This window comes from Schistocerca americana, chromosome 1 (genome assembly GCF_021461395.2).
Source record: "Schistocerca americana isolate TAMUIC-IGC-003095 chromosome 1, iqSchAmer2.1, whole genome shotgun sequence".
Lineage (NCBI taxonomy): Eukaryota > Metazoa > Arthropoda > Insecta > Orthoptera > Acrididae > Schistocerca > Schistocerca americana.
The window spans coordinates 1,170,586,156-1,170,599,850 of record NC_060119.1 but is presented as its reverse complement, the minus strand read 5'-3'; positions in this window follow the sequence as shown (position 1 = coordinate 1,170,599,850).

Sequence of the window (13,695 nt, the reverse complement as noted above, 5' to 3'; positions counted from 1 at the left end):
TAAATGGAAATCGTGCTTTATTTTAAGCTCGTACACTTTTGCGATGGCATCATATTAGCGAAGTTGCTAAATTTCAGGCAAAACCTTTTATTAGCCGTAACTCCGTAACTAAACATTTGCGGAGCTATGTTTATATGATTTTTTTCTTTAGCATTGCTTGTAGAATAAAATATTAAAATATTTGCATATCTTCGTGAACCACCCTGTATACATTAACGAACGAACGTGGTACAACATGGACTAAAACGAGAAGATACGCTAGGTGACCCGACGTCCGGTCCGGTGGTGTGTCACTTACGCCGTGTCTTTCACTCTTTTATTTTTCAGTTTTCTTCTCAGTGCCTATCACGAGCTAGAACCATTGTTCAGTTCTCCATTCCACTTAGCACGGCGTATTATAAGTCTTCCCTTTCGGTACCACATGAAAAATATGTTGCTCATTGGCTGTAGACAACGATATTTTTCTTTGTTTTTGGTTTGCCGCTCCGTTTTCCGCAAGGTGTAACGGGGAAACAGTGGTCCGGTCTCGGGTTGCGACCCACTCTCCCCATGACTCCCAGATTGGCAAAATTAGTGGTAGAATATTCGTCAGTCACGTAGAGGACCTATGTTCGTTTCCCAGCCGATGCACATTTTCAAACAGAGGTACATATTCTGAGAGCATTTCGGCGAAGCGTAAAATACATAAAGATGGAGAAAATATCATTAGTGCTCGAGATTGGTTTCGTTTTGATCATTATTTCCGTTTTGGTTCAGACACTGTCATGCAAACATAAAATTCATGAACTCACATCGAATTGTCATTTTTATGAAAAGTGTACGTCCTCCCTCCCTCCCCCCCCCCCCCCCCCCCCGCCCCATGAACCATAGACCTTGCCGTTGGTGGGGAGGCTTGAGGCTTGCGTGCGTCAGCGATACAGATGGCCTTACCGTAGGTGCAACCACAACGCAGGGGTATCTGTTGAGAGGCCAGACAAACATATGGTTCCTGAAGCAGCAGCCTTTTCAATAGTTGCAGGGGCAACAGTCTGGATGATTGACTGATCTGGCCTTGTAACACTAACCAAAACGGCCTTGCTGTGCTGGTACTGTGAACGGCTGAAAGCAAGGGGAAACTACGGCCGTAATTTTTCCCGAGGGCATGCAGCTTTACTGTATGGATAAATGATGATGGCTTCCTCATGGGTGAAATATTCCGGAGGTAAAATAGTCCCCCATTCGGATCTCCAGGCGGGGACTACTCAAGAGGACGTCGTTATCAGGAGAAAGAAAACTGGCGTTCTACGGATCGGAGCGTGGAATGTCATATCCCTTAATCTGGCATTAGATTAGAAAATTTAAAAAGGGAAATGGATAGGTTAAAGTTAGATATAGCGGGAATTAGCGAAGTTCGGTGGCAGGAGGAACAAGACTTTTGGTCAGGTGAATACAGGGTTATAAATACAAAATCAAATAGGGGTAATGCTGTTTGTAGTAAGCTACCTTAAACAACATAGTGGACGCATTATTGTGGCCAAGATAGGCACGAAGCCCACGCCTACGACAGTAGTACAAGTCTATATGCCAACTAGCTCTGTAGATGACGAAAAAATTGAAGAAATGTATGATGAAATAAAAGAAATTATTCAGATAGTGAAGAGAGACGAAAATTTAACAGACATGGGTGACTGGAATCTTATAGTAGGAAAAGGAAGAGAACGAAACGTGGTAGGTGAAAATGGATTGGGAGTAAGAAATGAAAGAGGGAGCCGCCTGGTAGAATTTTGCGGACAGGGCACAACTTAATCATAGCTAACACTTGGTTCAAGAATCATAAAAAAAGGTTGTATACATGGAAGAAGCCTGGAGATACTGACAGCTTTCAGATATATTATATAATGGTAAGACAGAGAGTTAGAAACCAGGTTTTAAATTGTAAGACATTTCCAGGGGCGGATGTGGACCCTGACCGTAAAGTATTGGTTATGAACTGTAGATTAAAACTGAAGAAACTGCAAAAACGTGGTAATTTAAGGAGATGGGACCTGGATAAACTGAGTAAACCAGAAGTTGTACAGAGTTTCAGGGACAGCATAACGAAACGGTTGACCACAATGGGGGTAAGAAATACCGTAGAAGAAGAATGGGTAGGTTTGAGGGATGAAGTTGTGAAGGCAGCAGAGGATCAAGTAGGTAAAAAGACGAGGGCTAGTAGAAATCCGTGGGTGACAGAAGAAATACTGAATTTAATTTATGAAAGGAGAAAACATAAAAATGCAGTAAATGAAGCAGGCAAAAAGGAATACAAATGTATCAAAAATGAGATCGACAGGAAGTGCAAAATGGCTAAGCAGTCATGGCTAGAGGACAAATGTAAGGATGTAGAGGCTTATCTCACTAGGGGTAAGATAGCTACTGCCTACAGGAAAATTAAAGAAACCTTTGGAGAAAAGAGAACCACTTGTATGATTATCAAGAGCTCAGATGGAAAGCCAGTTCTAAGCAGAGAACGGAAAGCAGAAAGGTGGAAGGAGTATATAGAGGGTTTATACAAGGGTGATGTACTTGAGGGCAATGTTATAGAAAGGGAAGAGGATGTAGATGAAGAAGAAATGGGAGATATGGTACTGCGTGACGATTTTGACAGAGCACTGAAAGACCTAAGTCGAAACAAGGCCCCGGGAGTAGACAACATTCCATTAGAACTACTGACAGCCTTGGGAGAGCCAGTCCTGACAAAACTCTACCATCTGGTGAGCAAAATGTATGAGATAGGCGAAATATCCTCAGACTTCAAGAAGAATATAATAATTCCTATCTCAAAGAAAGCAGGCGTTGAGAGATGTGAAAATTAGCGAACTATCAGTTTAATAAGTCACGTCTGCAAAATACTAACGCGAATTCTTTACAGGTGAGTGGAAAAATTGGTAGAAGCCAACCTCGGGGAATATCAGTTTGGATTCCGTAAAAATAGAAGAACACCTGAGGCAATACTGACCCTACGACGTGTCGTAGAAGCTATATTAAGAAAAGGCAAACCTACATTTCTAGCATTTGTAGACTTAGAGATAGCTTTTGACAATGTTGACTGGAATACTCTCTTTCAAATTCTGAAGGTGGCAGGGGTAAAATACAGGGAGCGAAAGGCTATTTACAATTTGTACAGAAAGCAGATGGCAGTTATAAGAGTCGAGGGACATGAAAGAGAAGCAGCGGTTGGGAAAACTACATTCTTAAGAATCTCTTAACGTTAGTTGACGCTTTGGTAACCATCTATTAGTTCCTAGATGCGTATTATTATAAAATACGGTTGACAACCGTGGGCCACACGAAAACCTAATTCGGACGACATGCAGACCGTGGACTTGGCGACGACTGGTCTAGAGGATCCCTGCTTCCTGCAACTTTGCAAGAGGTAGTATACTGACACTTCTGAGTCAATATGACACCCACAAACAAAGCGAGACTCATCTCTGAGCACTACAGTTGATTCTGGTTGTCCTCCATGAAAGTCTCTATTGACTATAGTATGGCGTCAGCGATAAAAGAAGCATGCTGACTAGAAATCTAAAACCAAACTTCCAATAATTCGTTCCCGACGATTCTTGGTGACCCTGCCTGTATCCTCTTTCAGCTGTTGTCATCCACCTATTCGTAAGACCCATCCGTAGAAACGTACGATCTTCTCGTTGATTAATTTTCCTGGAACGACCCGTGCCCGCTCTTCTTGACACGCGATTGACGTAAGTGCGTCAGAAATGCGTTATGTCACACGCTGCGTATTTAAAAATTAACAACAAGCCTGCTATACCCACGTGCTAACGGAAGGATGGAACGGGTATATTAGACTACAGGTAAGATGATAAGCTATATGTGAACAGTCGTCATAACGATTGGGATACTTTCTTACCAACTTTGGTGGCAGCTTGTAGTTGGATGCCCCAAGACAGCACAAGCCTGTCAACATACTAGGTGGTGTTTGGTAGGAAAAGCCCGTCCTTGAAATAATCAACTGGAAGGTGAGAAATTACAGTGTCCCTATACGAAATATCGTGAACATGTTTAAAGTAGAGTGAAAATGGGTGCAAGAAGCAAACACCAAGGCATTAGAGCGTCAAGAAAGATTGGGTCAACGCAATGCTAAATTACCGGAATATCCCGTAGGTGAGTGGGTGATATTGGCAAACCTGTATGAAATGGAACAAGCGTGTAAGGACTGTGGCAGTGAAGGTGAATGGTTGACTTCTGTTTATTGGGCGAATTTTAGGAAAGTGTGGTTCATCTGTAAAGAAGACCACATATAGGACACTAGTGGGAACCATTATTGAATGTTTCTCGAGTGTTTTGCTGCCGTACCAGGACGGATTGAAGGAAGACATCGAAGGAGTTCAGAGGCGGGCTACTTGATTTGTTACCAGTAGGTTCGAACAACATGCAAGTATCAGGGAGATGCTTCAGAAATTGAAATGGAAATCCGCGGAGGGAAGACGACGTTCTTTTCGAGGAACACTGTTAAGAAAATTTAGAGAAGTGGCGTTTGAAGCTGACTGCAGAACGATTCTACTGCAGCCAACGTACGTTTCGCGTAAGGATTACGAAGATGAGGTAAGAGAAATTAGGGCTCATATGGAGACATATAGACAGTTGTTTGTTCCCTCGCTCCATTTTCGAGTGGAGCAGGAAAGGAAATGACTTGTAGAGGTACAGGGTACCCTCCGTCACGCACCGTAGGGTGGCTTGTACATATATGAAGTAGATGTAAATTTACCTCAGAGGGTAAAGCGAAAATGTTTGTCACCCGATATCAGGTCTGTATGAGGTGAAAGCTGGTGGTCGTCAAGGGAAGGCGGGACTCGGTTACGATTGTGGACGGGGCCGTAATCAGTTACTAGTGGTTGCCTTTTACAATTACACACAATTTATTTTAAACCAGTCATTCCGGACTCAATAATAAATAAAAAATACCACACATTATTAATGAAGGAATAAACAACAGTGTAAGTAATACTGTTTTCAGTGAGTTACAATTTAGTAAATCACCATTAAATATTGACACAACAGAATATGTTTTAAAAGCAAGCCACGGTGATCTGGGCAGAAGGCCTTAAACGTCAGAAATGGCTATAAATTAAAGATTGTTTAAAACTCGCTGCAGCTTACAAATTATAGATATTGAAATATTAAAGGTAAGTCGCCACAATCGCAGCAGACGGCATCAAACGCCAGGAATGGCAGTAAATCAGGTTTTAAGGCTTACTGCTAAAATACAAATACCAAATTAAAATTTTAAGGCAAATGACCATAATCACGGCTGAAGGCCTTACACGCCAGGAACGGCAATAATATAAAAACTTTGACACCTGCTGTAAAACAACAAATACAATAACAAATGTGAATTAAAAAGGAAAAATAAGCAGCTGATCCAGGCGATGCTCCAGGAATCGACCTCTGAGCAGGTCTGGCAACAAACACTTTTGCGAGCGATGAGACAGGCAGCCAAGAGTTGCATTCACTTCACAAGATGGTAACTCAGACTAGTGGCAGTGTAACGAATGACTAATGATAATCTTCCTGAAGCTACCTGACGTCTGATAAGCCAAATGCAACGATGGAACAATACGTCAAAGCCGGAACCAGCGGTCTCCACTATGTCCCCAGAATACTGTGTTTAGAACGCTAGGAACGAGAAAGGAACCACTGCCACCAGAGTAGAAAGCACTCCACTCGGTAGTCTTCACCTCGACAGCAACACGAACACAAGTCACTGGAGAATCGCGAGATATCACAGTGGTGGAGGTTTCTCTACTTGGATTGAAATGCACTCATCTTAAAGCCTGTAGGACGTGGTTTACGACGAGGTCGTGCAGTCTCGTGACCACAGCCCTTCCATCCGGCAGTCCATGCTTGCCGCGAGCGGTCCTGGCGTGTTCTGGCACTGCGCGAACCTGACTCCTCCTAAGTCCCCAACCCAACTGGCCCACTCACACGACCCGTAAAAACAACGACGTCGCCCCAAAGATAGGGCAACAGTTACTACAACGCTGCTGCCACTAGCGGACAGGCAACGCTTGCGAAACCGAGTGGCGCCAGTCAGCACGAGAAGAAGACAAACAATCGCAATCATGCCAACTAAACGATACCGTGTGGCCTCCAACAGAGGGCGGAAACCTACAAACAGCACCAACACGAGCCGTAGCACGGCTCATGAGGTTACTAAGATAACGCCGCAAACTATGTCCTTTTTTGGAGGGAACAGAGTACAGTCGCCTGTGATGGCAGTAGCCTCGCATAAGGAGGGTAAGAAGGAAGCGAGAGGAAACTAGATGCACTCGCACAAACTGCATGCAAAATTCCAGATGCACTTAGGTCATGTAAGGAGGAGGGGTATATCCAGATGATTCATTTTTAGTTGTATTTATGTTACAATAGCTAGGAACGTCAGATGAAAGGAATAGAGTTCCTTTCTCAAGGTATCATCATTCACAAGGATGGCCATGGAGTGCATCATAGTTTTCGAAGAGCTGCGCGTTTGCAGTTGCAAGGAGGTATGTGCATTGCCAAACTGACCCCTGTAGGGAAGGGTAGTTTTCTCCAGACAGGAGCACGTCATCGTAAACAGTCACTAGCAATTCAAAAGGTTCAAATGGCTCTGAGCACTATGGGACTTAACATCTGTGGTCATCAGTCCCCTAGAACTTAGAACTACTTAAACCTAACTAACCTAAGGACATCACACACATCCATGCCCGAGGCAGGATTCGAACCTGCGACCGCAGCAGTCGCGCGGTTCCGGACTGAGCGCCTAGAACCGCTGCACCACCGCGGCCGGCAGTCACTAGCCGACGCTAGACTTAGTATACAATGTGGTGAAAGTGAGAAATGAGGTATGGAGGGTGGAAGAAATGGTCTCGTAATTGTCTGAGAAGAAGATCTGAGAGGAGATCTGCTGGTGGTCTTCTACCGACTTCAGGATAGCTACCTGGATGTTCGTGGTTCATGGCTGGGCTCGATTAACAGCCAAGCTGCCGCCTACTTTATGCAGACACGCACTACTACTGTTGGCTTGCACTGCAGGCCATTATCGCTGAACTTTATTATAAGTCCTTGGTTCAACTCTGTGTGCTCGAGTACTTTTTTACACTTCAGCCAACATACCGACTGCGTAGTCGGTCATAGAAGCGTTTTGCTTGGGATCCTGACACTGTAATCCTCTGCCACAGTGCCAACTACTTAGCCTCGCCTCAGCTCCTGCTCCACGCGGCGACGCTGTTAATGAGGCTACTTCCTGAGCTAAGCATTTTTACCCGAATGTGACCAGCCTGCGACTCGCGGGCGCTGACTGCCACCTGGAAACACTGTGATTAGTCAGTGTAATTGTCTACCTTGACTGCTGCTTATTTAAATACATGTTAACGGGTTTTGGGCACAACCATCATCAGAATCATATTAAAAAACCTCGATGCAGTGTATCTCATGTCCGACCCGGTAGCTGAATGGTCAGCGAGACGGAATGTCAATCCTGAAAGCCTGGGTTCGATTCCCGGCTGGGTCGGAGATTTTCTCCGCTCAGGAGCTGGGTGTTGTGTTGTCCTAATCATCATCAATTTATCCCCGTCGACGGGCAAGTCTCCGAAGTGGCGTCAAATTGGAAGACCTGCACACGGCGAACAGTCTACCTGACGGGAGGCCCTAGTCACACGATTGTATCTCGTCGGTTCACACGTACACTTGTGTCATGATTTGTACAATGAGTCGTCACGATACAAGGGCACTTCTGATTTAGGAGAGACAATATATCGAGATTCTTAAGTAAATGTTCTTCTGACGACGGCTGTAGCCGAAACCGGTATATATATTTAGAAAAAGCTATAATAGCGATGAAGCAGCCATTAGCGATAAAGTTCGCTGACTAGTATCGCCGACTACTACAATTATTTTATGTTATTTATCAACAAAACACTATGACTGTGGTATCGTTCGCTCGGAATAAAAATATTTATGTAAACAATTTTTTTGTGCTACCTACCCAGCTCCATGAACCTGCGCCCTACTAACTGACATTCGTCAGCAATTCGTGGTCTAGTGGCTAGTGTTTCTCCCTTGCCATCAAGGGGTTCCGGGTTCGATTCCGGGGCGAGTTACGGATTTTCTTTGCCCGGGAACCGGGGTTTTGTGTTGTCTTCTTCATTTCAACATCATCATTCGTGACAATGGATAGATTGGATTGAGTAAAAAATATGTCTGTGTAAAAACTGGGACTTTTTACGGGTGCTGATGACCGCACAGTTGAGCACCCTAAATACCAAACATCACCATCGACTAATTGGCACTCAACTCCGCCTCTACCTGTTGTAGGGCACGTGACTCCACCAGTTAGCCTGACACCCCGCTACACGTTATTCCTGCTGGCTCTATCATAATAGCGAAGCAGTCGTTTATTTTATCAAACCGAAACAGATTAGCGAACCCGCAGGCTGACGCATTAGGGCGCTTCTCGCCTCCTTTGTTGGGAAGGAGAGGCGGCTGGTGCGAATGACAAAAGGGAGTTCAGGTAAAGAGACCTTCCTACAGAGCAGGTGGCGTTAATGACTTCCAGAGGCGAGAGAACAATCTGATGGTTCTCCCAGGGAGGAAACGCTCGTTTAACGGCTCAATTAGCCTTCTATGGGCACAAACAGATTCCACCCCAGATGCCAGAATCTCAGAGAGAGAGAGAGAGAGAGAGAAAGAATGGAGGGGGGAGGGGGAAGGAGAGGACATAAATCTCTCTCCTATTCTCTCCTTTTCTAAACATTACAGCATTCGTATTTTAAAACTTATGAATTCAGTCTAGGAAAAAAATTGTCGACACCAAAACGTGCTTTTAAGATCTCCCTGCTACATTGCTCTTGAGAGAGAACGTAAACTATTCTGATACAGAATACACGTTGGCTAACAATAATGAAATATCGTAAGGCGTTTACTGACTATTCAGTAACAGCCTGCCTTGACCCTGCACTCGGAGGTACCATTTTAGAACATTTAAAGTTGTAAGTGCCTAACATTTGACGCTAGTAGTATTCTAGCCGAGAACATCAAGATGGTAGGTGGATTTGGTGTCCCATCCAACGAAATAGCCAATAATTTCTTATACATCCCCTTACAGCATGAAGCATGGTCAGTATATCCTATGCTAACTCAAAAGTACCTAAAAACTTTCCAATAATTCACACATTTGTCCAGTCCATCCTCTCTGTTCTGTACCGTTTCTCTTTCCTCTATCTCTTCCCCCCTCCCACCCCTTCCCTCCCCACCACACTCTTCATTCAAGACCACACTTATGTAAATAGCAGGAAGTAATTACCAGGTTAGTTATAACTAGACATCAGTTTCTGATGGCTCAAGATGTTTAACAATAATGATTATCAATTAATTTTATGTTGCGTACTGATTTCCTTAAATTTTCGTCTTATTTCTTTAATATATGTGACGATGGTCGTCTTGTAAGTGAGATGTGGAATTAGTGAAAAAAGGGTACTGAAACTCGCACACCAATAAGTGGCCCCTTGCTATGGGTATAGAACGTTTGACTGTAGAGAACGTCTAAAATCAGATGCAAATCTTAAATGTCTGTCCACAGAGCGAATACAATAGACTGACAGCATGCCTTACATAGGATAGTTCCTCCTACCACAAAATCTTGCATCTGCTATAGACTTGGGTTTTATTTAGTTTTTTATGCCTTTTATCAGTTCATCGTAGGTAACTTTCATAAAGCTCTATATTTTTGTTCTTTGAATGGGGCTCCATAGTTGCTAAGTAATTTTTAACGCTGTTTTGATTATGTCAGTTGACGAATTATGTTCTGTGTTTACTTTTGCCGATTTTTGTTCTTATGTTTTTTGTCATATTACTTATTCCACTGTACGTTGATTTTAAACATTGCTGAGAAAGCCACTGGAAAAGGGCCTTGGATCCGCATCGGGTCGTGGCAATTAAAAGAAAAACAAAAGAACAACTGCAGTGTTTATTTTATTACAAATCAGTACTACAGCTACGGTATCTGCAGCACAATGCTCCATGTGCTGGACAGGAAATTGCTTCTAAAGGTGTTTAAAATTTTTCGTGTGGCTGATCTAGAGACTTTTCTTTAAGTGTTCGTGGACTCAGAAACTTTTCCCACACTAGAATTTGCAAACTTCAACTCTGAAACACGGCGTGGTGTTACAGTAGATTCCTGAATGAGTTTGAGGTTTAGTCTGTCGTTCTCTCACCAGAGTTAGGCACGTGTGGTAGAAATAATTTATTAATAGGTATGTAGCCACGCTCCTCTCAAGAGATTTTATTTCGCCAACCATACATAGCCTGTAGTTCAATCAATTTCCAGGAAGTAATAGAACAGGAACACGGCAGTGCAAACTGGTGTGTGGCCAACACCTAGACACAAAATGACGTTAGTGAATTTCGTTTGGGACCTGTGGAACGGCCGGCCGCGGTGGTCTAGCGGTTCTGGCGCTGCAGTCCGGAACCGCGGGACTGCTACGGTCGTAGGTTCGAATCCTACCTCGGGCATGGGTGTGTGTGATGTCCTTAGGTTAGTTAGGTTTAAGTAGTTCTAAGTTCTAGGGGACTTATGACCTAAGATGTTGAGTCCCATAGTGCTCAGAGCCATTTGAACCATTTGAACCTGTGGAACGGTACATTAGCTTATTTGTTTTAGTTGTAAATATTTGTCATGTATTATTGTTTTTATGACATGTTCTACACCCTGGAGGACCTCCTCACTATGGATCCATTGGAATGAAAGTAAATCTAATCTAATCTAATCTAATCTAAAAAAAGCCGCTCATTGACTTTAAATAAGTTCTCATCCATCGCTGTTTACTATTCAGGTTGATTCGAAAGTCATGTCTCATAGGACACAGCCCACACTAGTGATTCAAAAGCCTTTGTCCACTGGTCAAAGACGTATTCAGTAAATATGGACTGTAAATTGCATGACTTAAGAGCTCTGTGTATGAATTCATCTTCGATACTGTGAAACGAATCTCTTGTACTGCCAAATATTTGCTTTTCATGTTCTGATGGAGGATGTAGTGTTGACAAAAACAAGAAGGCAATGTCCAGTAAGTATATGCTCTAAAATGCACATCTTGATCTATGAGCACTTGTTCAGTTGAAGAGATGTCTCACAGCGTCGAAGACGAATAAGTGATCACAGCTCTTCAGGTACGTATTTCAGAGCCCATCTTAGCTGGACATTTTTCCGTTGTTTAGGTCCATACTACCACTTGTCAAAATATGGAGAGCAAAGAGCTTTCACAGAATCGAAGATAAAGAAGTGCTCGTACGTCCTTGCCTTAAGGTGTGTGTTTTATAGCCCATATTTACTAGACTTCGTTCCTTCGAGTAGCAGTTCCTGTAATATCCCTGAACACGACTTTGTCCAATGGCCCAAGACCACTGAATCATCAACGTAGACTTTGTACTCTGGGACATCACTTTTGAATAACTCTCTGCGAAGGCAGCTAAAGAGTCGCTTAAAGCTTCGTTTGCACACTGTGTAACTGTGTCTGTCGTGTACATATTTAGAAATTGTTTTTGATCTTGGGAATTGAAGCGAGAACTTCATGGATAAGTACGTCAACCTGTTACAGGGCTGGAAAACGACCTCCGAGCGACTGCCGGTATCGGCTCTGTCAGAGAGTCTCCAATGCATTTTGAACCAGCCACCGCCCACGTGGAGAGCCTTTCACAAAAGCGCGTTCTCCGACATCCATTGTGGGCGCCATCACGTAAAAGCGCTGCCTGCTTTAACGGTTAACGCTCTAAATTGCCCAACTTTTCCTGCTGGGAGCGCTGCAAAGAGGCTGTAACACGCCAACGTAGCGGCAAATTCACAGGAGACCACAATGTCCCTGAGAGATCGCAACTCATGGACAGCAAATAATTGTAATTCCTTTCACACGCGTAGCAACACTTCTAAACGAACTGCAGTTTGGTGTTTGTCTGCATTTCGTACGTAGTTAATTAAACACGTCATGCGGCTAGAAAACACACAGCTGAGGTTTCTCCGTCCTTTCATTGGCTTAATCCGGTTTCCGCCTCACTCCAAAGTAGTTACAAGCAAAATATATACAGGGTGAGTCACCTAACGTTACCGCTGGATATATTTCGTAAATCACATCAAATACTGACGAACCGATTCCACAGACCGAACGTGAGGAGAGGGGCTAGTGTAATTGTTTAATACAAACCATACAAAAATGCACGGAAGTATGTTTTTTAACACAAACCTACGTTTTTTCTAATGGAACCACGTTAGTTTTGTTAGGACATCTAAACATATAAACAAATATGTAATCAGTGCCGTTTGTTGGGTTGTAAAATGTTAATGACATCCGGAGATATTGTAACCTAAAGCTGACGCTTGAGTACCACTCCTACGCTGTTCGATCGTGTGTATCGGAGAGCACCGAATTACGTAGGGATCTAAAGGGGTGATAGACCTTAGGTACAGAAGAGACTGGAACAGCACATTACGTCCACATGCTAACACCTTTTCATTGGTCTTTTTCACTGACGTACATGTACATTACCATGAGGAGTGAGGTACACGTACATATGTGGTTTCCGTTTCCAATTACAGAGTGGAATAGAGTGTGTCCCGACATGTCAGGCCAATAGATGTTCAATGTGGTGGCCATCATTTGCTGCACACAACTGCAATCTCTGGCGTAATGAATGTCGTACACGCCGCAGTACATCTGGTGTAATGTCGCCGCAGGCTGCCACAATACGTTGTTTCATATCCTCTGGGGTTGTAGGCACATCACGGTACACATTCTCCTTTAACGTACCCCACAGAAAGAAGTCCAGAGGTGTAAGATCAGGAGAACGGGCTGGCCAATTTATGCGTCCTCCACGTCCTATGAAACGCCCGTCGAACATCCTGTCAAGGGTCAGCCTAGTGTTAATTGCGGAATGTGCAGGTGCACCATCATGCTGATAACACATACGTCGACGCGTTTCCAGTGGGACATTTTCGAGCAACGTTGGCTGATCATTCTGTAGAAACGCGATGTATGTTGCAGTGGGTGCTCTCCGGTACACACGATCGAACAGCGGAGGAGTGGTACTCAAGCGTCAACTTTAGGTTACAATATCTCCGGATGTAATTAACATTCTACAATCCAACAAACAGCACTGATTACATATTTGTTTATATGTTTAGATGTGCTAAGAAAACTAACGTGGTTCCATTAAAAAAACGTAGGTTTGTGTTAAAAAACATACTTCCATGCATTTTTGTATGGTTTGTATTAAACAATTACACTAGCCCCTCTCCTCACGTTCGGTCTGTGGAATCGGTTCGTCAGTATTTGATGTGGTTTACGAAATATATCCAGCGGTAACGTTAGGTTACTCACCCTGTATAGTACACAGGCTTACATACAGTTTGTCGCTTTCTTGTAGTTTAGCGGAATGAACAATAGATAAACAGCACGCTAATGAAATATGTTTTTAAAACACAAAACATTTCTTCGAATCATGCGATGACGAGGAGATTCACAGTACTTCCAAATCCCTGTGATTATTGGGATAGGTGAGACATTGGTTTTATGTCAAATTCAGAATTTCGACGGACATAATCATGTAGATACAATATGGGTAAAGCAGTTATCACATTCGTAAAAAGGATTACAGATAAACATATGTACAAATAATTGAATCCTG